Source organism: Microcaecilia unicolor, chromosome 3, assembly GCF_901765095.1.
Source record: "Microcaecilia unicolor chromosome 3, aMicUni1.1, whole genome shotgun sequence".
In the NCBI taxonomy this organism is placed as follows: Eukaryota; Metazoa; Chordata; class Amphibia; order Gymnophiona; family Siphonopidae; genus Microcaecilia; species Microcaecilia unicolor.
The window spans coordinates 61,286,260-61,314,202 of NC_044033.1; the positions used below are offsets into that span (position 1 = coordinate 61,286,260).

Consider the following 27,943-nt stretch of genomic DNA (forward strand, 5'->3'; position numbering starts at 1 on the left):
AGAGGGGGCCGCTAGACAACTAGGGCGGGTTGGGGGTTGGGACTGCAGCCCACTGGGCCACCAGGGATTTTTGGGGGTGTCCTTGTGTTGGTGGGGGGGGGGGTGGGGGCTTGGGGGGGCACTAGGCCACCAGAGCCTCATCGATGGAGGGGTCTGGGAGTTCAATGGACCTCCAGGACACAGTGGCAGCCCAGGCTGCCTGACTCACGTGGGGTGGGGGACAGGGAGCCTTAACCCTAATGCCAGCTCTGAGCTGGCATAGGGTTAAGGCGCTGTTCCGCCTCTAAGATCAGAGCACTGTTCTCTGATCACAGGGGCGGAGTATCACAGAATTCATTTAAATCTAATTTAAATGAGCTCTGTGCTATTGCCTGGCATAGGAGCTGTTTGCCATGCCAGACCTGTCTGATCATAGGTGGAAAGGTAAATGTGGGCGCTAATCCGGTACTAGTGGCCTCTAGCACCTGCCACCCACATTTATCTTTGATCATGAGAGCCAAAGTGACTTACCCCTCCTCAGAGACTGTATTCCTGGCCCTAGGACTGTGAAATTTTATTATACTTTCTGTCTGGATTTGGAGGTATCTTTGTGTTTGTTGGGACTGTGCGATTTTTGCAAGCTGCTTAGAGATCTACAAATCCAGACCAGATTGGGAGTTGGATTTGTGTTTTTGATGTGGTTGGGCTGCTTCACCACTCCAACAACATGCTCTGACCATTCATCTGAAAATTTTGCTCTATATTGTCTTTGCCAAAAAACTCCAAACGAATACAAAAAATTGCCTGAAAGACCTATAATCTCTAATAACTGGAGGCGTAACAATTATGATCGACTAGATCAAAAGCACGTGAAAGATCAAACTGCAGCAGTACAGCCTAATGACCTCTGTAACCAGTGCTTCTAAGAGGGTCTCAGTACTCTAACCCTGTTGGAAACACAATTGGGTAGCATGTAGAATATCAAATTGCTCCAAGTAGTTTGTCAGTTGACTGGCTACAACTGCTTCCTGTGTTTTTATAAATAACGGAATACTAGCAATTGGTCTGTAATTAGATAGTTCAAATTTATTCCCTGTAGAATTTTTAAGAATTGGATTAAGAACAATTCTACCCAACTGGAAAGGGTATACACCAGATTTAAGTATATCATCAATCCAAGTATAAAAGTATAAAGAAAATTAGGGTGCAGGATTCCATAATAAGTAGGAGGGGCAGGAATCAAGTTCATAATGTGAAAAAGAAAACTTATTTAGTAATAGCAAAAGATCTTCCAGTTGAGTTGGGATAAAATTCTCCCATAACCTACCTTCTGGAATATCATTCTTTCAGTGATCAAACATTTGTTCCTTTGCAGGAAGTGAGGAATGATGGTATTAGGTTTAGCATTCATAACTGTATTTTTTTAAGCAGATGACTAGCTCATCCTACTGTAGGCAGTACTCGATCCGTAGAATCAAATAAATTGAAATTTGTACACTGAGTGAGATTTTCTACTATTCTAAATAGTACAACATTTAAAAGTTCAAACCACAGTTGAGTGTGGGAATCAAGATGGCGATCTGAGCGGATGTGTGGACACGACGCTCTTTAGACTACCAAGTGTTCTGGCGCGAAGGCTCCGTTTACTGTCTAACGATGGGGAAGCGGAAGGGGAAAACTGCGGCACCTACCTCCGCGGTTCCGCAGTCGACGCCATCTACCCGCCAGACAACACTTGAGAGTTTTGGCGTCGTTTCCCTGGGACAACGGAATTCTGCTTCGACCAGCTCTCCTCTTTCGGGAGCGGAGCGCAGCATAGAGGGAGTAACGTTAAGTTCTCCCTCATTTACAGCACCCCAACAACCCGGCAGCGAGTTTTCCCCTCAGGGGCCATGTAGAATGGAAGAGATTGTTCCTATCTCCGTGGAAGGAGGACCCAGGGGCATCTCAACTCCAGGAAGTGTAACTCCGGAACAGGGGCTGAGTCAACCCCGTTCTTCTACGCCTGGAAGTTTGCTGCCGACGGTTGGAGGAGAAATTATACGACCTGCTGTAGTCACGATGGAGACCCTATGGGATGCCATACAGGGTGTGAGTACTATATTATCACAGATGAATATATCCATGAAAGGTGACATTATGGAGTTAAAACAAGGATATCAGAACTTGTCTGTAAAGTTTCAAGAGCAGAGTGAAAAAAATGTTAAAACTGAAGGTGAAGTGGAAAAATTGCAAAATATTACCTCAGAATTAATCAGAGACAGAGAGATTCAAGAAAGGAAAATTGAATACCTTGAAAATCATGGACGCAGGAATAATTTGAGACTCTTAAATTTTCCAAAATGTCCATTGATATCAGCAGTGGACGTGCTTAAAAAATACTTCCGAGAAATATTGGAGATCCCAGTGGAGGGCTTTCCGCCCATAACGAGGGCCCAATATTTATCAGGGATAAAGAATTTCAAAGGTCAAACTGAAGATAAGCCTAATCTCAACTTAACAGAATTTCTTGAGAACTCTCTCGAAATTATAACTGAAAGAACAACGTTGATAGTTACTTTTGCTCTAGAACCAGATAAAAATAATATATTTAGATCTTATTTTCGTCACTTGAATGATCTTTTCTTGGGGGCTAAGATCCAGGTTTTTCCTGACATTGCAAGGAACACACAAAAAAGGAGGAAGGAATTCCTTTTATATAAATCTAGAATTTTGAGTTTAGGGGGTTCTTTTGTGTTAAAATTTCCTTGCAAATGTTGTATATCCTTTGAATCTGTTAATTATGTGTTTTATACCCCAAAGAAGTTGTTGGAATTTATTGTAAGTAAAGAAAGGGAGAGAAGACCCCTGGAAATATTCCCATAGGTAATGCTGTTAAGTCGGCTGTCGGCTTCTGTTGTCCTCTCTAACTCTGTTTTCTTTTTAATTTCCTCTATTCTTAATCCTAGTATCTTGATTCTAACCTGATATTGTGGACAAAATTAATAGAATATTTCAATAACATATTTACAATATGTAAAATATTTTATTTAAATATTTCTTTATAGTATTGCTGGATTTCCAATGCATTTATGTTTGTATATATAAATGTAAAATTAATAAATATTAAAATTAAAAAAAAAAAAAAAGTTCAAACCTAGGAAACATTCTAGCTGGTCCAAACTAGATTTGTAGTCCTTTCCCTGAAAGTTCTTGGGCTCTCCATACTGAGAGCTCGATGAACTAAAGTCCCGTTAAAGCACCGATCGCTATTTCCAACTCGATAAAAATTACCGAGTTGGAAATAGCCAGCAATGCTCTGAAGAAACAGGATGAAAATGAGCTGCTTGCAAAAACAGCGAGCAGCTCAGTACGGAGGGAGCCAATCAGTCTGCCGAGCATGTGCAGAACAGCTAATCGCTAAGCATGGCTGCTCTGCGAATGCTGCGTGTATGAAAGCAGTTGGTAGCCTTTTTTTTGTTTTCCACAATGTCTGCTTGTCAGAAAATTTGTTCTCTATCAAGCAGACTGCCTTCTCTGTGGGCTCATAGCTCTTAGTGTTCTTGTACACGAGTCTGACAACGCAAAGAGCAGGAACTTCTCTCTCTTTTCCCAGTTTTGTTTTCTCTGGCAATTGTTTTTCACTTATGCCTTCCCGTTTGGCTGGTTCCCCACATGAATTCTTCCCTCCACAGTTGTTTCAGCTGTCATGCTTAGGCAGCTCAGCTCTCCTCAGCCAGCCAGTACCGACAGCTCCTGACCACTTGCTAAAAATTCATTGTTAAGGGAGGCAGTTGTTTCTGTGCATCGCTAGGAAACAGCTGTGCATTACTCAGGATGTACATCTGAATGTTAAGTAGCTCATTTAAATAATTTAGCATGCAATTATTGATAGCTGCTACCGTGACAGTTAAAGAGTCCGCAGAACCCCTCTGTGAATGTCTTGCTGAACTCCATGCTTGCTTAACCGGCTACAACCAGTATAATACGCACGTAGCTGGATCATTAATTTTTATGCATCTGGGCCTGAGTGGAGAGTCTTCCCTACTATATGTAGCTCTCCCACTTAGTCAACTGAAGTAGGAGAAGGAGAAAGAAGAACAGGATACATGGAGGAAAAGAGGACTAACAGAGAGCTAATCACAATACGCTGAAGTTAAGAGGTTGCAAGAGTTTTCCCTGCAAGTTATCACCATCAAAGGAAAATCTTTTAGCAACAGCTACAAAAAGATTACTGTGTCAAACACTGACTTGGTGGATCAGATTTGTTAATGTCAGTTTTCAGGCCTGAACTGTGTTCTATCAAATCTTACACCTATTATCCAACCACCAAAAATGCATATGTGCTCATCGGCAGTCAGTTTTATAATGGGAAACTGATCCAGAGCTCTCCTTTTAAGTTAAATCTCTGATGCATTAGTCTAGCTAAAACAAATTCTAACATTTGGTTTTCATTAGTGTCATACTGAAACAAAAACATTTTAACAGTTGATTCCAGAATATTTTTAAGTTAATGTGCAACTTTGCTGGGATGAGTATAAATTGCAAACCAGATACAGACCAAATTCCCAAGAGCTGTTAAGTGAGACATGAGTTTTGAAAGTGTAAAAAGCACTTGGCATAAAGTGTCATCCTTCACATGGAGAAAAGAAGCAGCAAAAGAAAGCAATTATAACAGAATTCTCTCTAATAGAATGCTTTACTCTTTGGTAGATGTTAGCAAGACAAACATAATTTGTGTTGGTCTCGATAAAGAAGAGAAGTCACAATAACAACCACTGTCGTTTTGACATCCATGTCTGAGAACACATATGGAAGGGGAATGCTGTTTATCTGCTATACTGGATGGCAAAGTACAAAGTCATCTTGGAAAACAATGTAAACAAAGAAAATAAAACAATCATCAGGCCTACCTATGGCGGATGTTCTGTTCCTGCATGTAATAAGCGTTGGGGAAAGAAATCTAACCCATCCTCGCTGGAATCTAACCCATCCCTATCCATCCCCACTGCAGGCAAGGAAAGAACAGAAGCTGGAATTTAGAACACTCTGGTATGCATGTGTAAGACTCATCTCTGATTCGCTGGCACTGTGTGTTAAGAGGTCGCCACATGCACGTGCCAGCAGGTCAAGTGACCTCTGATGCTCATGCCTGTGTCAGAACTGAGGCCTGCACATCAGCCCAGGAGCAGAGAGGGTTAATAGAAGACTTTCCGAATCCGCGCTGTTAAAGCAAGGAGGAGGTGGCGGTGGCAAAGAACCTGTTGCTTGTTAGGTGAGAGGCTAGCACTGGTGCAGTTTCCGTCCCCATGGGAACCCCACAGGAACTACTTCTGTCCCCAAGGGAGCCCCGGAGGAGACTCCCGCATGATTCCCATGTCTTAACATTACAACCAAGGTAATGAGCAATAGTCTTCCCAAGGAACATCCAATGCATATATCCTTCCAAGATAATAAACAGAAATAAATTAAAAATAAGATCAGATGATACTTTTTTATTGGACTAAATACTATCATCATCTTATTTTTTGTTTTATTAATATTTACTTTTAACATGGGTTCCACACTATTTTATCTACATTCTTCCAGTAGCAAAGTTAGCAAAAATGGATATGCATCAACAGGAACCTACACCTTTTTCTGTCTTTTGATGCAGAGAAGTCCTGCACCACATTGGGCAGAAACTAATTTATCTTGGTACCTCTTATTTCATAGGGGGAATGTGGTTGGACTGTCCTGTCATCTTTCCCACGTCTTCCTCCAATTAAGCCCTCTACACAGTTAGGGATTCTTCAAATATAAGAAAGATGATATCTACTTTCAACATAAAACTGCCTTTACTCTGAATGGTAGTCTGCTTACAAGTTAAACTTAAGAATCTAGTTCCAAAACCTGTTAAGCGCGAAAAGCTGTTTTCTGGATAAACGTTCTTATTTTCAAGCATTCTAGTTAACATAAGAACATTTTATTCACTGATCATACACTTTACAATAAATGCCTTTTAGTGTAAATTTCACACATCCCAAGACTATCTATAAACGCAGTCTGTTTCCGGTATTAACTCATTTTTGAAAAAAAAAATATATACTTTACAGGTTTTGGACCTAAGCTCTTCAACAGTTAAAAGTCTGCCCCATGGAACTTAAACATATCCAGTACACTACTATCTTCCTAAAAACTCTCTTTTCAGTGTTAACCTTCTTTTTCCAGCTTTACATGTTTAAAACTTTTCCACTGCAAATAATATCTTACAGTTGTACGTCCTCAACTATGTGCCCTTATTAAACTAGATCAAGGACATCTAGCAAGAAGACATATGCTTCCAATTTCATGGCTGGGATGAATAAATTGCATTAAAATGAATATTCCACCTAGGGTATTGTTCTTTTTCCACATGTTCTTGTGAGATGTCCCAAACCTCCCCTCCCTCCTTTTTATGGGGAGGGGTAGTACACAGTACAACTGTCTCATGCTTTATATTGGCATATATAAAAAATGTCAGATTGCCTAATGTGCTCCTGCAATAGAACAGGAAGAAAAAGGAAACCTATCCTATTGCAGAAAAACAAGCTGTTACACACAATTTTTGAAAGTAATATGAAACAAGCTGGCACTGGACTTCTATGGAATACGAAATTGACTCTGTTCACCAAACATGCAAACGTTCCTGAACTTATTAGGACACGACATGGTAAAATGTAAATAAAAATTTTAAAATTATGTGCCTTGCATCTTCTTACTTTGTATCCTGCGATATCTTGAGTTAACGTGAATTACATTAACATAATGCATATTGCCGTTAACTCATGTTAAGGCGCAAATAATGAATGTTATGGCCATAATGCATAACTACCTCCCCCTAAATATGCAAGCCCTCTTGCCTGAGGGCTTGCATAGAATGAGAAAGAAAAATGTGGAGCATCAACAATAAATATTGTTTGTTTGAATTCAAGATTGGCAATAGTAATACAATGAAAGACAGTAATGAAAGACAGCCTTCATATTCCTGCTTCCAGAAACCCAACCGTGACAAAACATCAGCACCAACCTAGCAGTTTCACAGCCCCCATCGGAAAAGCATTATACTTTGAATCAAAAAAATGTTATTTAGATTAAGTAGAACCAAATAAAAGTATAAAAATTACCCATTAAATGATGGATTTAGCATTATCCTTTGAAAAGTTGACTTGTTGCCTTGCACGTGGTGGAGCAGGAAGGGGAGTGAAGTTGGGTTTTAGGGAGGCCATAATGAGAAAGACAAATTAGGCCAAATTATTCAATCAGTTTAAATAAGTTACTCAAAAAACACTTTTGAAAAGTTTAATAACTTGGAGATTGGCCTCTTACTAATCAACCTGCCAGGAACTCTGAACAATTAATGTGAACTCTTAATATCTAGCCTATACTGAAGTCATTTCAGGTTTATTAAATGACATACTAATAGTTGTTAAAAGTAGCTCTCTCTACCCTATACCTCCCTATTCAAGATTTTTCCCACCATGAACGATCGACTGTTCCTGCCCCATACGTTTTCTTTATAAGCGTGTACCATTTGTGGTCTTGCCAGCAAACTGTTCCATGTATCAACTATACTTTCTGCAAAAACAGTACAGCCATGTAGGAGAAATGGTTTAAATTCCACAGGTAATGCCACCTGCTGGCAATGCGCAGCTCAAAGGTCCATCCTCTGGTTAGAATGGAATGTGCTTGAGAAGAGAATAGTTGTAACAGCTCAAGAAGACTGGTGTAAAAGCAGTCATGGCATGGTATGTTAAATTCTATATGCACTGCTCAGATTGACAAGTCATATTCTAGCATGGGTAGGGTACATACTCCAAATATTCATGTACTTATAAATCTGTGTTAAATTAATATTGACTCCTATAAAGTCACGTAAGGTAAACTAGTGCTACTATTTGATTAGACACACTCAGGAGTGTTCTAGCAGAAATGTGCATTACTTACATCAAAGAAACTGCACTGATCTTGCTCTCAGCTGCGAAACACAGGTGTCCTAGATCAAAAGGGAATCATCATTCACATCTACTATTCTTCACAAATGAAAGAGAATATTTCTTTTCAACTGGTTTCAGAAACCTGTAAAAAGGGAAAAAAAATACTATGCAATCACATATAGAAAAACAAAGAACCCAAAATAGCAAAAAAAAAAAAAAAAAAAACAGTACTACACACCACTGACCAAATAACTTTTTTCAAATGTACTATAGATGCAATGTTAAATGAAGGTCCTATATATTCAGACTTTATGGGGTCAATTTTTAACCAGCTAAAGTTGAAAGTTAGCCTGTTAAACCTCTGCTTTTCAAAAGTTTCTTCCTCTAACAGGCTCTCTTTAATTGCATTTTCAGCTGAACATCAAGCCAATTAGCTTTAGCAAAAATTAATCGTTCAGTACCAACTGGTTAACTCACCTCTTCAGCTATCTTTGAAAAAACTGTCCCCCTAAGAAACCACTGTAATGAATACACATGTAAAAAGCTTTTTGATGCCCCACAATTTAACTAAGGGGCCTTTTTTTTACTAAAGTTTAGGGCACATTACCAGCCATTAGCATATGTTAAGTGCCACATAGCCCACAGATATAAAATAGGACACACAGTATTTAGTGTACATTAAGCTTTAGTAAAAGGGCCCCTAAATTTCTAGGTTCTCCGTAGCAAAGCATGACTGCATTTCAACTATCTCTGTGTTATGAAGAGACATAACATGTGCAAACTATTTACAGCTTTAGCTAGTTAATACTGGGAATAAAACAGTAAACAGGACTCTAATTTTCTTCGTCTCTGAAATCATACCAAAATGAAACACAATAGCTCATTCACAAACCAAATTTTAAAAAAACTTCTATTAAATGGCTCGAAACTCATTATTGCCTCTAATACTGCATACAAATACACACAATTCAAGTGTCTTTAAGGAAAACAACAAAGCAAAATGCAAAGTGAAAGTGAAATTTTGTGGTATGGAATTCTTTCACCATAAATCATGTAGAATCTCCACTAAATGCATCTCTGGCCTCCTCTAGGGGCATCTCCTGTCCTATGTAAAAAGACGGGAAGCGGTGCAAAGAAAAGCTACAGAAATGGTACGGGATTTGCATTGCAAACCATATGAGGGGAGACTTGCCAACCTGCACATGTATACCTTGGAGAAAAGGAGAAACAGGACACGATACAGACGTTCAAATATTTGAAAGGTATTAATCCGCAAACGAACCTTTTCCAGAGACGGGAAGGCGGTAGAACTAGAGTACATGAATTGAGGTTGAAGGGGGGCAGATTCAGGAATAATGTCAGGAAGTATTTTTTCACAGAAAGAGTGGCAGATACATGGAATGCCCTCCCGCGGGAGGTGGTGGAGATGAAAACGGTAATGGAATTCAAACATGTTTGGGATAAACACAAAGGAATCTTGTTTAGAAGGAATGGATCTACAGAATCTTAGCGGAGATTGAGTGGTGATGCCAGTATTTGGAGAGTAAAACTGGTGCTGGGTGGACTTCTACAGTCTGTGCCCTGATCGTGACTGAATAGATATGGATGGGCTGGAGTGTAAATTTTAAGGGGCTTCGAAATTAGCTTCAGAATTTTTAGTACAGGAACAGTGCTGGGCAGACTTTTATGGTCTGTGCCCTGAGAAAGGCAGGGACAAATCAAACTCGGGTATACATATGTTACATACCATGTAAAATGAGTTTATCGTGTTGGGCAGACTGGATGGACCGTTCAGGTCTTTATCTGCCGTCATTTACTATGTTTACCTTTGAGAGAGAAAGAGAAAAAAAAGTTGGTAACTAAGGGTGCAACTGAAAGGGACATAAAAATATTCATGCTTTAAAAATTTTTTTTAATGTATCGATTCCTTGTTTCAGTGCTGGATTTTGGCAGTGAATCCTCATCCACCTCATAGGTATGTACTGTGGCACATATCAGGATTCTCCAGAAGATTGTTCTAAAAAATAGAAATATTTTAAATACCCTTTCAGGGTGCATTTTTTTTAATAAGTTAAAAATGGAGAGCTTTGGTGAAGAAAACTATTCTGAGTAAGGCCAGGGTAGCTGGAAATAGGGGTAATACAGCATACATAGTAACATAGTAGATGACAGCAAATAAAGACCTTACGGTCCATCCGGTCTGCCCAACAAGATAAACTCATATGTGTTACTTTATATGTATGCCTGACCTTGATTTATCCTTGCCATTTTCAGGGCATAGACCGTAGAAGTTTGCCCAGTACTTGCCCCGCCTCCCAACCACCGGTGCTGCCACCCAATCTCCGCTAAGCTTCTGAGGATCCATTCCTTCTGAACAGGATTCCTTTATGTTTATCCCATGCATTTTTGAATTCCATTACTGTTTTTCATCATATACATTAGAGCTGTAACAAATAGCATATTTTACTATTTGGCTGAATACGAATAGTGAAAAATATTATTCAGCCACATACAAATACCAAATGCAAATAATGGGTATTGAGCTTTAACATAGCAAATAATAAAAGAAGCATTGTGAAATCAGAGATCAAGTGTTTATTTCAGTAGGATTTAGCACAGTAGAGCCCCAGATTATTTGTATTTGAATTTAACACTAGCATGAATTCCTTTTACATGTCAATTTGCCTAGCAAGATTATTCTCTTTCCATTGGATTAGTAGTATATTTCTTACGTTTTTATTCTTTTTTTGTTTTGGGGGGATTTTTATTTTGTTATTTTTTGGAACAAGCCGTTTTCATTTTTTATTATAGCTACAGCTATTAATTAAAAAAAATCATCTCCTTCATTAGATCAACACTTCAACTCCTCATGAAAGAATAATACTTTATAACAGAGCCCAGTGTGATAACTGAATGGGATTCTGCTCAAGATTAGCACAGCTGCACACAATTTACTTAGGTATGTAGTAGTTGGACTGGTTAATGGAGAGCTTTCAGAATTTCAAGTATTGCCTCTAAAATGGAATATATATCAGAGCAATAAAAAAGAGAGATCTTAGTCACCTGGTTTAGTTGCCAACTGAACAAACCAGACAGCAATTTTCTCATACACATAAACTGAAAGAAAACCAGGGCCGGCCCAACCATTAGGCAAGGCTAGGCAGCAACGAGAGCAACAGCACTAAGTCCTGACAGACACATAAACTCAAGGAACCATCGATGCCTAAAGCAAAGTTACCTATAGCAGATGTTCTCAGAGGACAGCAGGCCAATTGGTCTTGAATGTGGGTGACATCATCCATGGAGCCCAGTTCAGACAATGCTGCCTAGTGTAGTTTGAGGCAGCGATCCCACCACATGCATAGGGTGCCTTCCAGCCTGAGTTGCAAGCACAGGACCAAGAGTAACATAACATAGTTATTAATACATCCAATTCTTAGGGGAGGTAGGAAGGTATGTAACACTAATTGGCCTGCTGTTTTTGGAGAACATCTGTCACGGGTAAGTAACTTTGATTTCTCCAAGAACAAGCAGGCTATATTAGCTGGTAGTCTAAGGTGTGGGTGACATCATCCACGGAGTCGGTGTAGTTTCATTTTAAGAGTATGAGGCAGCGCTCCCACCATGCATGCATGGGTGCCTTTCCGCTCAATTCGCGAGCGCGGGAAGAGGTCACATTCGTCTGAGGTTCTCTTCAGCGTATTTTTTCTCATCTGGTGCCTTCCTTCGCAGGGATTTTTGGATTTGTTCTTCCTCCACAGACATCGAGGAGGTACCTACATGGGCAGGTGTCAACACCAATGCACCATGTGGCACCAGCATCAGTGACCAAACCATAGACTGAGGGCCCTGTAATGCAGGGAGCGAAAGAGTCAAGGCAAGCACAATCGCCCCTGGTGCCGATGAACTCTGCGCCTGTAGAAGTCCTGCCAAGTTCTCTTAGAGCATGGCCTGGTTCCATTTGAGAGCCGACATCGATAAAGGAAGGGGTGCTGGGTCGGAACAGCCTGCAAAGTTTCTGGTGTTGTGCCAAAAACTGGGTCCCAGCTACTTGGAGACTGGCACAAAGGCACCCCTTCAATAAAGAGGGAGAACTCCTTCCAGCACTGATACTTCTTAGGTATTGATGCCTTCGATGCCTCAAAGCTCAAGAGGAAATCAATCCTTGTGATTCTTGGCTTTCGCCCGATGCCGAGCACTGATGTCCCTTGGTGCCGATGAGGACAACATCAAATCCACATACCTCTTTAGTGTTGGGTCCGATGCTGACAGGTCCCGGGGGCCCTGCACAGTGGCCAGCACCGAGGCAGGTGGAAACCTACTCAATACGTGTCCACTCCCAGTGTCTGAGACGAGTCTAGTAGCCAATGGGACCGATGCTGGTGCAGATGCCAAGGCCAATACCAATGCTAAACTCAATGATTCAGACCAGATTCTAAAAATCCTCTGTTTTTGAGCCTCTCTGGACTTCTGGGTTCTTTGCTGCATAAACAAACAACACAGTTTAGAGAACTGTGGTCTGACCCAAACACTGGATACATCAGGAATGGGTGTCAGCCCCAGAGATGGTACTATTGCACTGGGCACAGTGCTTGAAGCCACTGGGAACTTTAGAAGACATGGAAGGAAAAATGGCCAATGCTAAATCAAATGACTCAATGGTGAGGAAAAAAAGGGGCAAGCTCACCTGAAAAATTCTCCTACTTAGACCTGCTGGTGCTCAGGTCTAAGTAAGCCTTCAGAGCCAAAAAAAAGGAAGAAAACTTTAAAATGGGGGAAAAGTTCTAAGAAGAGTATAGGAAAGGCATACCTAGTACAAAAAGAAAATTATGAAGAACAAATCCAAAAATCCCTGTGAAGGAAGGCACCAGATTAGAAAAAATACGCTGAAGAGAACCTCAGACGAATGTGACCTCTTCCCGCGCTCGCGAATTCAGTGGAAAAGCACCCATGCATGCCTCAAACTCTTAAAGTGAAATTACACCAGGTGGCGTTTTCTGCACCAACTCCTTGGATGATGTCACCCACACCTTAGACTACTATGGCCTGCTTGTCCTCGGAGAATTTTAACTACAAAATAAAGTTTAATATTTTAAAAGCATGATGTTCATTTTTGCATTTTTATACACTTGCTGTAAGGTGATCGTGATTGCAGAGTTTAATTATCAAAATCATGGAGGCAGGAACGGATGGACTAAGTACCAGTAAATTAATTGGGAGGGAGGGGGAGGGGGCATAAGGCTGAACGTTCATTCGGGGTGCTCATTACTCTTACACTAGCCTTGAAGAAAACCTTTAAATATATAGGCTTCTAAGGAAAACTGCTTCACAATGAAGTGAATATCTATGATTACATACTATTTTCTAAAAAATGGAAGCCAAATCTCCAATATCAATACACTGTAAACTGACAATTTATCCAAATTCAGGATTTTGAAAATTCCTGGCTCTAAAATTTAACAGGTCCTTTTACTAAGCTGCGGTAAGTGCTACAGTGCACTTGCAACAGCTTAAAATGGCTTACCGCAGGATGCGCTCCTGCAGTATGTTCCAAACTGGCATGCGCTACCCACATGCTAAAAGGTTTTTTATTTTTTTGTTGGAGAGGACGTGTCTGTGGACAGAGAGTAGGCATTCCTGCTCTAATCAGTTAGAGCATCAATATTACTGCACACCAACTGGCTAGCGCAGGATTATCGTGTCAGTAAGTGCTCCTGCAGTAATTCTTTTTAATGGCCATGCTCGAATGGCAACACTGATTTGCTCAGTGCCTTGGTGACGCTGTGCAGAATAGCAGAGTGGTATTATGGTGTTTTAATTCATGTGAAGATAAGTAGAAAAACTTTTTTCAATGCCTTTCAAGTAGAAATTATATTATGACATTTTGAATTCACATGAAGATATATAGCTTTCAATGTCTCTTCAGAGATAAAAGACATTATAGATAACTAATTCAAGCACGTGATATTTTTGGGAGGTTTTTCAAACCAGTGATTACTTTTTCAACTGAGGGCTGCAAAAATCACAACTTAGTAAAGTTGCAGCCTCAGTTTGATGAGGTCTTTTCCTCCCATGTTTTGTATTTTTGTTTATACATGGACATTTACATGACCATATTGAAAAAAATCTAAAAATTTAAACTGTGAGGTCTATATGTACACATAAAACATTTTTTAGTATTCACTTTATGATGTAAAGTTGTTCACCTGTTATGTTTAAGTGAAGGAGATCCTATTGTTTTGTATTTCTGTTAGTAACATTAATGTATGGCCATTAACAGAAAAAAATAGAAAATCGACCATTTTCCAGCTGCACTAAAAATGGCCAAAAAAAAAATCACTGGTAACAACACAAGGCAGTTGTGATCCACAGAATGTAATCCAAATTCCTTTAACTGCTGCCCTTGAAGCAGCCTGCCACTGGTGAAACGTGGCCAAATCAAACAATTTTAATAAAAGTATATTTTAATTTAACCTCTTCAATCCAATAAGAATGACCACCAGATACAATTATGTTATGAAAAAAAACATAGTAAGCACACTCGATCTCTGCGGCCAGCATAGAAGAGGAACAGGAAGTGAAAAACAAAATTCCCACACTTCAGCCTATCTACTTTTCTTAAAAACAGTTCTATCACAGAAATTAACGAGCAATCAAAGAATTAAAATATTAAAATAGAATGCTTGTTCTGCAAATGACAAATCATACATATACAACTGTCACATTATGGAGCAGAGTTAAGATTTATGGTGTGATGTTAACACCTTTTAAGATTTTAAAAAAATAATACTTTTGCCTCATTATGACAATCTGTTTTGCTTTTGTCCATTTGAAAGGTAAAAATGAGTAAATAAATCTTTATCAAAGACAGTGAAGATAAAGAAGTAGAGGATACGAAAGAGCTAAAATTTAAGAGGAGAATTACCTTTGAACACTACTTATCCTCATCCCACAGCTAAGGCACTTCAATTCTTCCCTCCTCCTCCTCATTCCCACTTTTCCTAACTCAAACCACAGAGATCACACTTAGAGGCAGATGCACTAAAGCTAAATGAGCCTTTAATGACTCTCCAACGAGGAAAATTTGATCCGTTGCATGCATCAAAGGGCTTTTACCGAGGAAGCCAGCAGCTAACGAAAACGGAATGGAGATGAGCAAGTAGTGTGAAAACCCCATTGAAACGACATGCACTAACCTTTTCCGATTGCCTTTACGCAGGAAAAAGGCAGGAAAACTAACGAGAGGTCTGGACCACTCGTTAGGTCAGCTCTGTGGCAGGAAAAATCATTAAGAGAAAAAATAAACAAACTTTGAGCCAATCCCAGCGCATTAGCAGAGCTAAAAGCGCTGTGATTAGTCCAAAGGACGTCAGAAAAACAAAAATAAATAAAAATAAAAAAAGGATCGGGAGGGGGCAAGGGCGCTCATCAGGAGCGTCCTGTACGGACGGCCTTGCCCCCCCCCCCCCCGCGCTCGCCACTTTCCGCCGCTCCCCCCACCCCGAAAAAGCAAAATGCTAGCTGCCCCGGTCCCCCTCCCTTCCTCACTACTCTGTCACCTCAGCTCCGCCTCCCGACATCCTCCGTCCTGTGCCCCGCCCCCTTTTGGGGTCGTCGCCGCCATTCCCCTCTTCCATCGGGCCCCCCTCCCTCTTACCGGGCCCGTGCAGCGCCTCTCTCCTCTGTCCGAAGGCGCTGCACGGGCAAGAAGAAAGCCTGATGCCTGCCTTCGCCCAGCTTCGATGGCGCGTCTTTCTCCTGCTGGGCCCGCCCCTGTCTGACGTCAGACAGGGGCGGGCCCAGCAGGAGAAAGACGCGCCATCGAAGCTGGGCGAAGGCAGGCATCAGGCTTTCTTCTTGCCCGTGCAGCGCCTTCGGACAGAGGAGAGAGGCGCTGCACGGGCCCGGTAAGAGGGAGGGGGGCCCGATGGAAGAGGGGAATGGCGGCGACGACCCCAAAAGGGGGCGGGGCACAGGACGGAGGATGTCGGGAGGCGGAGCTGAGGTGACAGAGTAGTGAGGAAGGGAGGGGGACCGGGGCAGCTAGCATTTTGCTTTTTCGGGGTGGGGGGAGCGGCGGAAAGTGGCGAGCGCGGGGGGGGGGGCAAGGCCGTCCGTACAGGACGCTCCTGATGAGCGCCCTTGCCCCCTCCCGATCCTTTTTTTTTATTTTGATTTTGATTTGGGAGCCATGTGCTTGTGATTTGACTGTGTTTTGACTGTTTGTGGCATGCGCAGAGCAGCTAACATAACGCTTGGCTGCTCTGCGCATGATTTGGGGGCTGATTAACTATGTGTATTGTGATTCTTTGGTACATTGTACGTTTCAATACCGATCTCAGCATGTGTGACTTTTTTTTTTGGTGCATTTTTCGTTATTTTAAAATCGTTAGGGACTTTAACGATTTAGATTTTTTTACGTTTGGTTGCTGCATCTGCCTCTTAGTTGTTCCTTCTAGCAAATCAACTCTCTCACACTGCCACTTCACTCCTGGGGGAATTCTGTACAATAAATAATAAAGGTCTGTGCATGCAGAGCACACAGGTTACCTAACTCTACGCCATATTTTAAGACTGCATATACCGCTTCCCTGCAGGTTAAAACCCTCTATGTCATTTGTTCTGCTTTGATCCCATCCTCTTGCTAGATAGGGATCTTGTGTGTTTATCCCATGCCTCTTTGAATTCCATCACTGTTTTTGTCCCAACCACCACCACAGCTGGTGTTAGACATTCAGGAGCCCAAGGACCCCATAACCCAACTGCAGGCTGTGCCTCCTTCTGTTTTAGACAGGTTTGGAACCCCCTGTGGCATGGGGGCCCTGAGCAATTGCCCTGTTTGCCACCCTCTAACACCAGCCCTGCCAACCACTTCCTCCAGAAGGGCATTCACCACCCTTTCCATTAGAATATATTTTCTGATGTTGCTCTTAAATTTACCTCCTTGCAGTTTCATTTCCTCTAGTTCTATAGCTTCCTGGCTTTGATAATGATTTCTTTGCTCAGTATTACTTTTCAAGTATTTAAATGTTTGTATCACATCACTCCCATCTCTCCTCTCCTCTACAGTATACATAAAGTGGGGCCTCATCACGCATTGTTCCTTAGAATCTTTGAGTCTTGCAATTCCACCTTCTTCTGCCTAATGTACGTGAAATAGGTCTTGTCACCTCACTTTAAATTTTAAGCCACTTTTATTTCTGCATATGCTTTTGCCATCCTGATTTCTCTGTCTCTTTCAATTTTGTCTGGTATTCTCTTCTGTATCGTTCTTTTTGCAATCTTTTATATTTTGTAAATACTAACTGTTTTGCCTTTATTTTTGCAGCCACTTCTCCCATAGTAAAATTTTTTTTAGATACATTAAAAGCAGGAAACCGGCCAAAGAGTCGGTTGGGCCGCTGGACGAAAATGGTGTTAAAGGGGCGATCAAGGAGGACAAAGCCGTAGCGGAGAAATTAAATGAATTCTTTGCTTCGGTCTTCACCGAGGAGGATTTGGGGGGGACACCGGTGCCGGAAAGAATATTTGAAGCGGGGGAGTCGGAGAAACTAAACAAATTCTCTGTAACCTTGGAGGATGTAATGGGTCAGTTCAGCAAGCTGAAGAGTAGTAAATCACCGGGACCTGATGGTATTCATCCCAGAGTATTAATAGAACTAAAAAATGAACTTGCGGAGCTACTGTTAGAAATATGCAATCTGTCCCTAAAATCGAGTGTAGTACCGGAAGACTGGAGGGTAGCCAATGTTACTCCGATTTTTAAGAAGGGTTCCAGAGGAGATCCGGGAAATTATAGACCGGTGAGTCTGACGTCGGTGCCGGGCAAGATGGTGGAGGCTATTATTAAGAATAAAATTGCAGAGCATATACAAAAACATGGACTGATGAGACAAAGTCAGCACGGATTTAGTGAAGGGAAGTCTTGCCTCACCAATCTAATGCATTTTTTTGAGGGGGTAAGCAAACATGTGGACAATGGGGAGCCGGTTGATATTGTATATCTGGATTTTCAGAAGGCGTTTGACAAAGTGCCGCACGAAAGACTCCTGAAGAAATTGCAGAGTCATGGAATCGGAGGTAGGGTATTATTATGGATTAAGAACTGGTTGAAAGATAGGAAGCAGAGAGTAGGATTGCGTGGCCAGTATTCTCAGTGGAGGAGGGTAGTTAGTGGGGTCCCGCAGGGGTCTGTGCTGGGTCCGTTGCTTTTTAATGTATTTATAAATGACCTAGAGATGGGAATAACTAGTGAGGTAATTAAATTCGCCGATGACACAAAATTATTCAGGGTCGTCAAGTCGCAGGAGGAATGTGAACGATTACAGGAGGACCTTGCGAGACTGGGAGAATGGGCGTGCAAGTGGCAGATGAAGTTCAATGTTGACAAGTGCAAAGTGATGCATGTGGGTAAGAGGAACCCGAATTATAGCTATGTCTTGCAAGGTTCCGCGTTAGGAGTTACGGATCAAGAAAGGGATCTGGGTGTCGTCGTCGATGATACGCTGAAACCTTCTGCTCAGTGTGCTGCTGCGGCTAGGAAAGCGAATAGAATGTTGGGTGTTATTAGGAAGGGTATGGAGTCCAGGTGTGCGGATGTTATAATGCCGTTGTATCGCTCCATGGTGCGACCGCACCTGGAGTATTGTGTTCAGTACTGGTCTCCGTATCTCAAAAAAGATATAGTAGAATTGGAAAAGGTACAGCGAAGGGCGACGAAAATGATAGTGGGGATGGGACGACTTTCCTATGAAGAGAGGCTGAGAAGGCTAGGGCTTTTCAGCTTGGAGAAGAGACGGCTGAGGGGAGATATGATAGAAGTGTATAAAATAATGAGTGGAATGGATCAGGTGGATGTGAAGCGACTGTTCACGCTATCCAAAAATACTAGGACTAGAGGGCATGAGTTGAAGCTACAGTGTGGTAAATTTAAAACGAATCGGAGAAAATTTTTCTTCACCCAACGTGTAATTAGACTCTGGAATTCGTTGCCGGAGAACGTGGTACGGGCGGTTAGCTTGACGGAGTTTAAAAAGGGGTTAGATAGATTCCTAAAGGACAAGTCCATAGACCGCTATTAAATGGACTTGGAAAAATTCCGCATTTTTAGGTATAACTTGTCTGGAATGTTTTTACGTTTGGGGAGCGTGCCAGGTGCCCTTGACCTGGATTGGCCACTGTCGGTGACAGGATGCTGGGCTAGATGGACCTTTGGTCTTTCCCAGTATGGCACTACTTATGTACTTATGTACTTATATTTGTGAGTATAGTGGCTCCATTCCCCCCACCCCCCTTACAAGAACCATTTTGGTTTCCTTTTTCTCTCGTTTTTATTTCCTTTTCTTACAAAAAGATCTGTTGTTCTTTTTGAAGCCCTTTACAGTTTAGTCCACAGTTTTTCCACTTCCCTTATTTCCTCCCACCTTAAAGAACTGGCATGTAGGGCCCTGCTGTGCTGACTGCTGCTACTGTTGCCTTCAAGCTCTGGATAAGTGGGGGGAAGAGGAAGGGAGGTCTACTATTTTGTTTTCATCATCCTCTTGAATCATATAAATGTTTAAAGCCATGCTTTTCGATCTTTTTGTGGCCGTGACCCAATGATTGCGGCCAAATAAAACCTGTGTGCGCCCAAGAGGAACAAAATAATGATGCACCTATGGAAAGACTACCCAGGTCACAACCTCATACGTTTGCAGGTTGTGTGACCCCCATTTGGATTTCTGACCCATGGCTAGAGAAGCCCTGGTTTTAAGTGCTAAACGTTTAGGAAGCATTTCTCTAAGAAGCCACTGCACCACTTAATCTCTCTCTCTCATCTGCCAACTCAGAAACTGCCAACATTAAAATTTATTTTACTATATGAAACTATAAAGACTAAACGGTTTTGAAATGAGAAGTGTATACTTCATGTGTCAGAAAGCTCGTTTCTTGAGTCATTCTTGTTCAGTCTCTGGAAATTATTCTGCACAGTGAACAACCTGTATTTTTCTTGTAGTATATAGGAAATCTCATAAAAATGAATCTGAAGTTTTTAAAAATATCATTTTGCTATTCTGTGTAGGAGGTGGATGAAATTTCTAATGGCAACAATCTATAAACAAAATTTTTAACAGAAGACATACTTTATTCATGACAACTCTGTGGTAAAGATAAGAAAAGAAAAACAACAAAACACCAGTCTCTCAGCCTGAGTCTCATCTTGAAGAGACAATCCCGGGCATTCTTCATGAAATAGTTCAGTGTTTCTAAAGACACAAGATGGGTGGGGGGAGTTAAGGGAGTAATAATATCAAATTCCACTCTCATGGATCATCTCCCAATTGCAATTACATTTCACCTAAACTGCCAGTCATATGTCATATGTGATGATTTGTAAAATATATAGCCAAATACACACCATCTCTTTGCTTTTGTACATACAGACTATGATAATGGTGCTCTAATAACAAAAAATGAACAGTTTTTTGTAATACAGAAAAAGTAATGGTATCATTTGTTCAGGATACAGATTCATGGGTCTAACTGAGAAGCACCCTAACAGCAAATATTCTATGTGAGATTAATGGGTTTATATGATTAACCAACCAATGGCATTGCTCTAGCCTGGCTGCCTTTAATCTGATACACCATTAGAAACAAATTCTCAAGATGGCAAAACAGCAAAGTTTCAAATCATGCAAGTTTTATCATCAGATTGATTTGATATGCTATAAAGTAAAATGGTACATGACCAAGATCCTATACAGAAAACACACTTTAAGGAATTATTTTTCCCTTTTTTAAAGAAAGGCTGGAAAGTTTTCACAAATTAATGAAATACAAAATTTTTAAATGTCTTTATTTTATAAACAGAAACAAATGCTTGATTTTTTATGGTCAAACTCTCAGTTTGTGGGTCTTGAAGACACTCAAGCAAAGGCTAAGCAGAGTTACAAGGCTCGCTGTGGAAATATCCAGGATAAAAAAATCTGGTTTCAGTTTATGTTGCCTGTGCAAATGAATGTCATTATTCAACAACACTGTTTACAAAGAAGCAATTGTTTCCCAACAATGTCATCAGAATCATTTCTAACAAAACATAAAATTGCCTAAGTACTGAACTTAATGATGCCAAACTTCTAGGTCCCCTACTGGTGCCGACATCCACTGTACATTTGGGGTCCATTAAAGAATCCATGAGATTCTTTCATTGTCATCAGCAGGATGTGTCAAAATTGGTCTTTAAAAGACCATCATGAACAATGGAACAAAGACAGCCAACACCATCACACTTCGACTGATTTATAACATATCCAATGCACATGCCCCCCTCCCCCCCCCCCCACACACACACACACGTTACCACTCTGAAATACAGTTGTTTGTTTTCAATCTAAACCAGAAATGAGACTCTGTACTTTCTATATCCCAATCCCCTAATAAAAGAACATTTTGGTTTAGAAAAATGGGATTCTAGAGAGAAAAAGCACAAATTCTAACCTTTCTTCATCCACGCTAGAAAGCAAAAAGTTGGGGAGGGATAGGAGGAACAAGACAAATGGTGACAAAGGGGAGAGGGAGAATCAGGGAGGTGGGGGAAGAAAACACAAAGATGGTATGAGCCAGCAGAATGCAAGCAAGGCACTTCTCACCTTGCAACCAAATATAAAATATCAGAAATACAAATACTTTAGAATTTGTATCACACAGATAGGGTACTGTGTCATTTGCAACACGTTCGTTATAACATAATTGTGCTGGAATTAATCTGTAATGCTAGTTATGTTCATTGTGGTTCGCTTATGTTTGTATTCTATTGGTTTGACTAAAAGATATTTGGGGAAAAAAATTTGTTTTTGCAACCAGACCCAAAAACATGTCTCTACTGTTAAAAGTAACTTCTGAAAATGAGAAGTTTAGGTTTCTTTACATGTTCCTGTCTTAGGATTTCCAGGCTACAACCAATTACTCTTCTAAATAAAAGCTTCCTTGGACCCCTCAAGGCTACTGCTTGCTGAAAATGAAAAGCTCAGCTTAGGTTGTTCACCCTGCTTATAACATTCTCTGACAATGAGCTCACTGTGCAGAGATGCCACAAGCAGGAAAGTCAAAGCCTGTCTCAACAATCTATATATTTGCCCCAAATTAGCTAACAAACATAATTTTATTCAGAAAATAAAATCAGAGCTCATATGGAAGTAAAACAAAATGTGTACCGGGCTCGGACATGCCTCTTTTCAAACAATGATGTTTAATATAGCAAAGATGATACATACATCTAAGAAATATTTACCAATGGACAAACTATTTACTAGCAGTTAAAAGAGGTAGTGGTCTGAAGTTAAGCCGAGTAGGGGGCACATTCATTAATGGTTAGACTAGAGCACACTATCTGCCACAAGACTCGCAGGAATAAAAGACAGAAAGCACTAACGGTTAGCAAATGACCCCCTAAATGCCCTCCACAAAAGATCATTGTATCTAAAATCTAATATTAGTATTCGGGAACACCTGGATTGCATATATCACAGTCAGTGGGTTATCAGTCCTGTGGCCAGTCTGTTGGATGACGTAACAGCTATACAGGAGAGATCTCGACTAATTGGATTATTTCTCTGAAAGGCCTTCCTCATCGCCAAACGTTGTATTTTACTTCAATGGATCCAGACTGACCCACTAACTGTGCAGATCTCAAATGCAAAAACTACTGTGAATGGAACGTCTTTCGGTAGTCAAGGGGATGTCCAGCTAAGCAACATTTCCTGAGGCTATGGACACCCTTTTTGGAAACTATAACGGCAAGAGTTCATTCTGATTTGATAAATTATTTAACAGTTAGCACCGCTTGAGGGATGATTCTGTAATAAGGAGGCATGGGGGGAGGGGGAGGTTTTTTTTTGGGGAGGGGGGGTTGTGGTATTGTCTTCTGCTTTTGGTTATAGTGAGCATTCTGACAAGTTGATTGACTTATGATGTATGTGAATTTGGCATTGCTCATTTCTTGTTGGTTATTTTTGAAAATGTAATAAATAAATTTAAACATAAAATGGGGGCAAAGTTTCTGTATTTATGAAATAGGAAGACCTCAAACATTAATATGCTAAGAAATTCAGACTTTGAGCAAATTTGAGGAAGGAATCTTTGACATAAAGACCGGGATCAGTTTTTCTAAAGTTGTTTCACAGAAGAAATGTCCTGCGTCATTTTCTGTCTACCTTGTACCATTTTAGCATTGAACAAAACATACATAATTAACTAGGGGCCCTTTTATTAAAGCTTAGCACATGCTAAATGCTAAGAATCCCGTTTTATACCTATGGGCTTCTTAGCAATTAGCGTGTGCTAATTTCATTAGCACGTGCTAAGCTTTAGGGCACCTTAATTAATTAATTGATTTTTTAAAGAGTATTTTAATGGGATCACTACAAACTGCTATCAGTGCACCCCATCTCATCATATTGCATGGGTGTCTATATGCATCAGGGCTCAATAAACACAAGGTGCCAGGTCACCATGGCAACTAAAATACTGGATCTGGTGCCTAAGTTTACTAGCATAACACATAGTGGCAAGCAGCTTGGTTGGACCTGCAAGGTGCAGGTAATCAGCAGCAGGATCTCTCTCTCTCTCTCCTCTTCCTCCCACCTGCCCCCCCCCCCCCCCCCCCCACTGTGGCACCTCTGGTGCGTGCCTGTGCATGTGCATGCACGAATTCCCCCATCCCCCCTACCCAGGCCCACTGCTGATCAGAAGCAAAAGAAAAGGAGAGCAGCTGTATGTTGGGTATCAGCCTCCTCTTCTGCTGCTGGGTGCTGGGGGGGGGGGGGGGGTTCTATGTCACGAAGGGGGAGGGAGATGTAGCTAGAACTAGGTGTCTGTGTGAGGCAGGGATTGGGGGGGGGGGGAGAGAGAGAAATTTAGCTGTATTTTCTATCCATTGAAAACAAATCAAGATAAACAATGTTACAATAATCCACCAGGGATAGGGCCATCAAAGCATCATTAAGAAGGTAATACTATAAGTGAGCACCTCCGCTTAGGGGACCTGTTGTCATATAAGAGCCTGGGCTGAGTATTTGCTAAGGGTTGAAAAGTGATTTTGTATCAAAACCAGATATAACTTGAAAGTTTCTATTTTTAGTTTTGTACCTTGTACTACCTGTCAGAACCATACTGCACAAAAGTGGCTTACAGTAAATTTAGAAGTGATTCTAGTGCAGCTCAAATGTTAGAGCAGTCACAGAGAATTTGGTCATTCCTTTTCCTCTTATGGTAATTAAAATAATACAGATATGATAAGCTTTTTCCCTTTTAAATTGCACCATCCTATTTAATAATTCTCACCACCAACGTTCTAATGTGGAACTGCCTGTGTCCGTGGCTCCTGGAGTTGCTGAGCTAGGCTCCATAGCCAGGATGACATCACTAACAGCTGATTCCCAGGCAGGGGGAGGAGTAGGGAAACACGCGGTGTTTCCCTACTCCTCCCCCTGCCTGGGAATCAGCTGTCAGTGCGCCGCTCCCTGCCACTTCGGAGCAAGTGGCAGGGAGCGGCGCATCAAAAAACTACAAACGCAGCACCACAGAACCCCCCCCTTGGCGCATCACCCAATCCCCCCCCCCCAAGCACAAACACCCCCCCCCCACCCCGCGCATCAAACCCCATCGCCACCCGCAGATGCCAGTAGTAACGCTGTCCGGCTGTTGCTGCTTCTCCAGTTGAGCAGCAGCGGCCGCTACAAAAAGAAGCAATAAATGTTTTTAAACTCAGCCCAAATCATTCGCAAATGCCCGAGTCTTACAATGCAGTCTCTGCAGCCGCTCCTCCTCTTGCCTGTCACGTCACTGCGCTCCTCCAGGGTCTTACTCCAGGGGCAGTGACTTGGAGGCGAGAGGAGGAGCGGCTGCAGAGACTGCGTTGTAAGACTCGGGCATTTGCGAATGATTTGGGCTGAGTTTAAAAACATTAATCGCTTCTTTTCTTTTTGTAGCGGCCGCTGCTGCTCAACAGGGGAAGCAGCAGCGGCCAGACAGTGTTACCACTGGCAGCTGCGGGTGGCGAGGGGGTTTGATGCACCGGGGGGGGAGGGGAGGATCGCTGGACATGGGTAGCTGCAGGGGGCAGGGGGAGAGAAGGGTTGCTGGACATGGATGCCTGTAGGCGGGGCCCTGCGAGAGAGGGGGTGGGGAGGGGGGTGGGGGCTCACACTCACTCACTGTCTCTCACATACACTCTCTGACACACTCCCTGTCTATCACACTCTGTCTGTCACACACACACAGTCTCACACACACAGACACTCTGTCTCTCACACACTCTCAAACACACACACACGCTGTCTCTGTCTCTCTCTCTCATTCACTCTATGACACATACACTCCATCTCTCACACACACTCTCTCTCAAACATACACACTCCGAAGAAAACCTTGCTAGCGCCCGTTTCATTTGTGTCAGAAACGGGTCTTTTTTACTAGTATATAATATTACAAATATATACATATATAGTATTTCAAATCCACCTATGCATCCAGCTTTTCCTACCTAAGCGCACAACTATGGAACGCATTACCCAAAAGCAGTAAAAACTACGCTAGACCACCTACATTTTCGGAAAACACTAAAGACAGACCTGTTCAGAAGAGCATACCCTACCGACCAAACATAAAAATATCTGGACACTTGCGACACAATGTAACCAAAGACCGTAACAGACATTACCTGACTCTTCTTCCCCCTTTCCCTCCCTAAGTTCCCCCCAATTGTACCTACCATACATGTACCTCATTCTACCACAATATCACTTTGTATTCATTCAGACCGGAATCGGCTAACGCCGTTAACGGTTATATGTAAGACACATTGAGACTGCAAAAAGGTGGGAAAAAGTGGGATACAAATGTAACAAATAATAATAATATAACAGCATCTGGGCACCTGGATTCCATTATAGAATACTAGCATAATCCAGCATTAGTGCGCCTTACATTTAGGCGACTACAGTTACACCAGCCATAGATCTGTGGGTGTCTAAATGCAGCATGGGCTTGCATAACAGATTTACAGTATTCTGTAAGCAGCGCCCATGCTACTTCCATAAAAACAACTCTTGCATTTATGTGCTATGCTACTTATGCACATCCTTACAGAATAGCACATAGCTGCTTTGCTGCCACAAAAGGGCAGGTATTCTATACATTTAGGTGCACAACTGATGCTTCAATGTAGGTGTCCAGTTACAGAATCGTCCTTCACGTGTTTCTAGGTTGCAGGATTGCGATAGGAATTTTGCTCACGCATTTTTTAGTAGTAGTTTAAGGTGAGTTACAGTCATGTAAAGTAGATATTTCCATTAATTCATGAGAGCTGAACTCTCACACAGTTGGAAATAAACTTGTACAGTCACAGTATTACCATCCTAACAGTGCCTTGACAAGAGAGATAATTCAATACTACTCTACAAACAGATTCTACAAGCAACTTCAACAACTATACTTGCTGTTTCTGCCACATACTACTACTACTACTACTATTTAGCATTTCTATAGCGCTACAAGGCATACGCAGCGCTGCACAAACATAGAAGAAAGACAGTCTCTGCTCAAAAGAGCTTACAATCTAATAGACAAAAAATAAAGTAAGCAAATCAAATCAATTATTGTGTACAGGAAGGAGGAGGGTAGGTGGAGGTAGGTGGTTACAAGTGGTTACGAGTCAAAAGCAATGTTATAGAGGTGGGCTTTCAGTCTAGATTTAAAGGTGGCCAAGGAAGGGGCAAGACGTAGGGGCTCAGGAAGTTTATTCCAGGCGTAGGGTGCAGCGAGACAGAAGACGTGAAGTCTGGAGTTGGCAGTAGTGGAGAAGGGAACAGATGAGAAGGATTTATCCATGGAGCGGAGTGCAAGGGAGGGGGTGTAGGGAAGGACGAGTGTGGAGAGATACTGGGGAGCAGCAGAGTGAGTACATTTATAGGTTAGTAGAAGAAGTTTGAACAGGATGCGAAAACGGATAGGGAGCCAGTGAAGCGACTTGAGGAGAGGGGTAGTATGAGTAAAGCGACCCTGGCGGAAGACGAGACGGGCAGCAGAGTTTTGAACCGATTGGAGAGGGGAGAGGTGACTAAGTGGGAGGCCAGCAAGAAGCAGATTGCAGTAGTCTAAACGAGAGGTGACAAGGGTGTGGATGAGGGTTTTGGTAGAGTGCTCGGAAAGAAAGGGGCGGATTTTACGGATTTTGTAAAGAAAGAAACGACAGGTCTTGGCGGTCTGCTGGATGTGAGCAGAGAAGGAGAGAGAAGAGTCAAAGATGACCCCAAGGTTTCGAGCCGAGGAGACAGGGAGAATGAGAGAGCCATCAACAGAAATAGAAAACGGGGGGAGTGGGGAGGTGGGTTTGGGGGGAAAAATGAGAAGTTCAGTTTTGGTCATGTTTAATTTCAGGTGGCGTTGAGACATCCAGATAGCAATGTCAGACAAGCACGCTGAAACTTTGGTTTGGATGCAAGGTGAGATATCAGGGGTAGAAAGGTAGATTTGGGAGTCATCAGCATAGAGATGGTAGGAAAAGCCATGGGATGAGATTAATGAACCAAGGGAAGAAGTGTAGATAGAAAAGAGGAGGGGACCAAGAACAGAACCCTGAGGTACGCCGACAGGCAGAGGGATAGAAGTAGAAGAGGATCCACCAGAGTGAACACTAAAGGTGCGGAGGGAGAGGTAGGAAGAGAACCAGGAAAGAACAGAGCCCTGGAATCCAAGTGAGGACAGGATATCAAGGAGTATGCTGTGATCGACCGTGTCAAAAGCAGCGGAAATATCAAGAAGAATGAGGATGGAATATTGACCTCTGGATTTAGCCAGTAATAGGTCATTGGAGACTTTAGTAAGAGCAGTTTCGGTTGAGTGGAGAGGGCGAAAACCAGATTGTAGTGGGTCAAGAAGAGCATGTGAGGAGAGAAAATCAAGCCAGCGGCGGTGAACAGCACGCTCAAGTAATTTGGAGAGAAAAGGGAGGAGGGAGATGGGTCGGTAATTAGAGGGACAAGTAGGGT

The 27,943-nt window shown here is 41.9% G+C and overlaps 1 protein-coding gene across 2 annotated transcripts in view; it reads right to left on the minus strand.

Moving 5' to 3' along the window:
- Positions 1 to 27,943, minus strand: part of DISP1 (dispatched RND transporter family member 1) — a 400,222-nt gene that overhangs the window by 353,151 nt on the left and 19,128 nt on the right. Inside the window, exons 1-2 of one of the 2 annotated variants that reach the window (XM_030195976.1) lie at positions 9,661 to 9,678; positions 7,924 to 8,055 (exon numbers count right to left, since the gene is read on the minus strand). The gene's annotated coding sequence lies outside the window, so the exon portion shown is untranslated. Of the gene's footprint in view, positions 1 to 7,923; positions 8,056 to 9,660; positions 9,679 to 27,943 lie in introns of those variants that run through there. The other variant, XM_030195975.1, reaches the window with a different exon arrangement.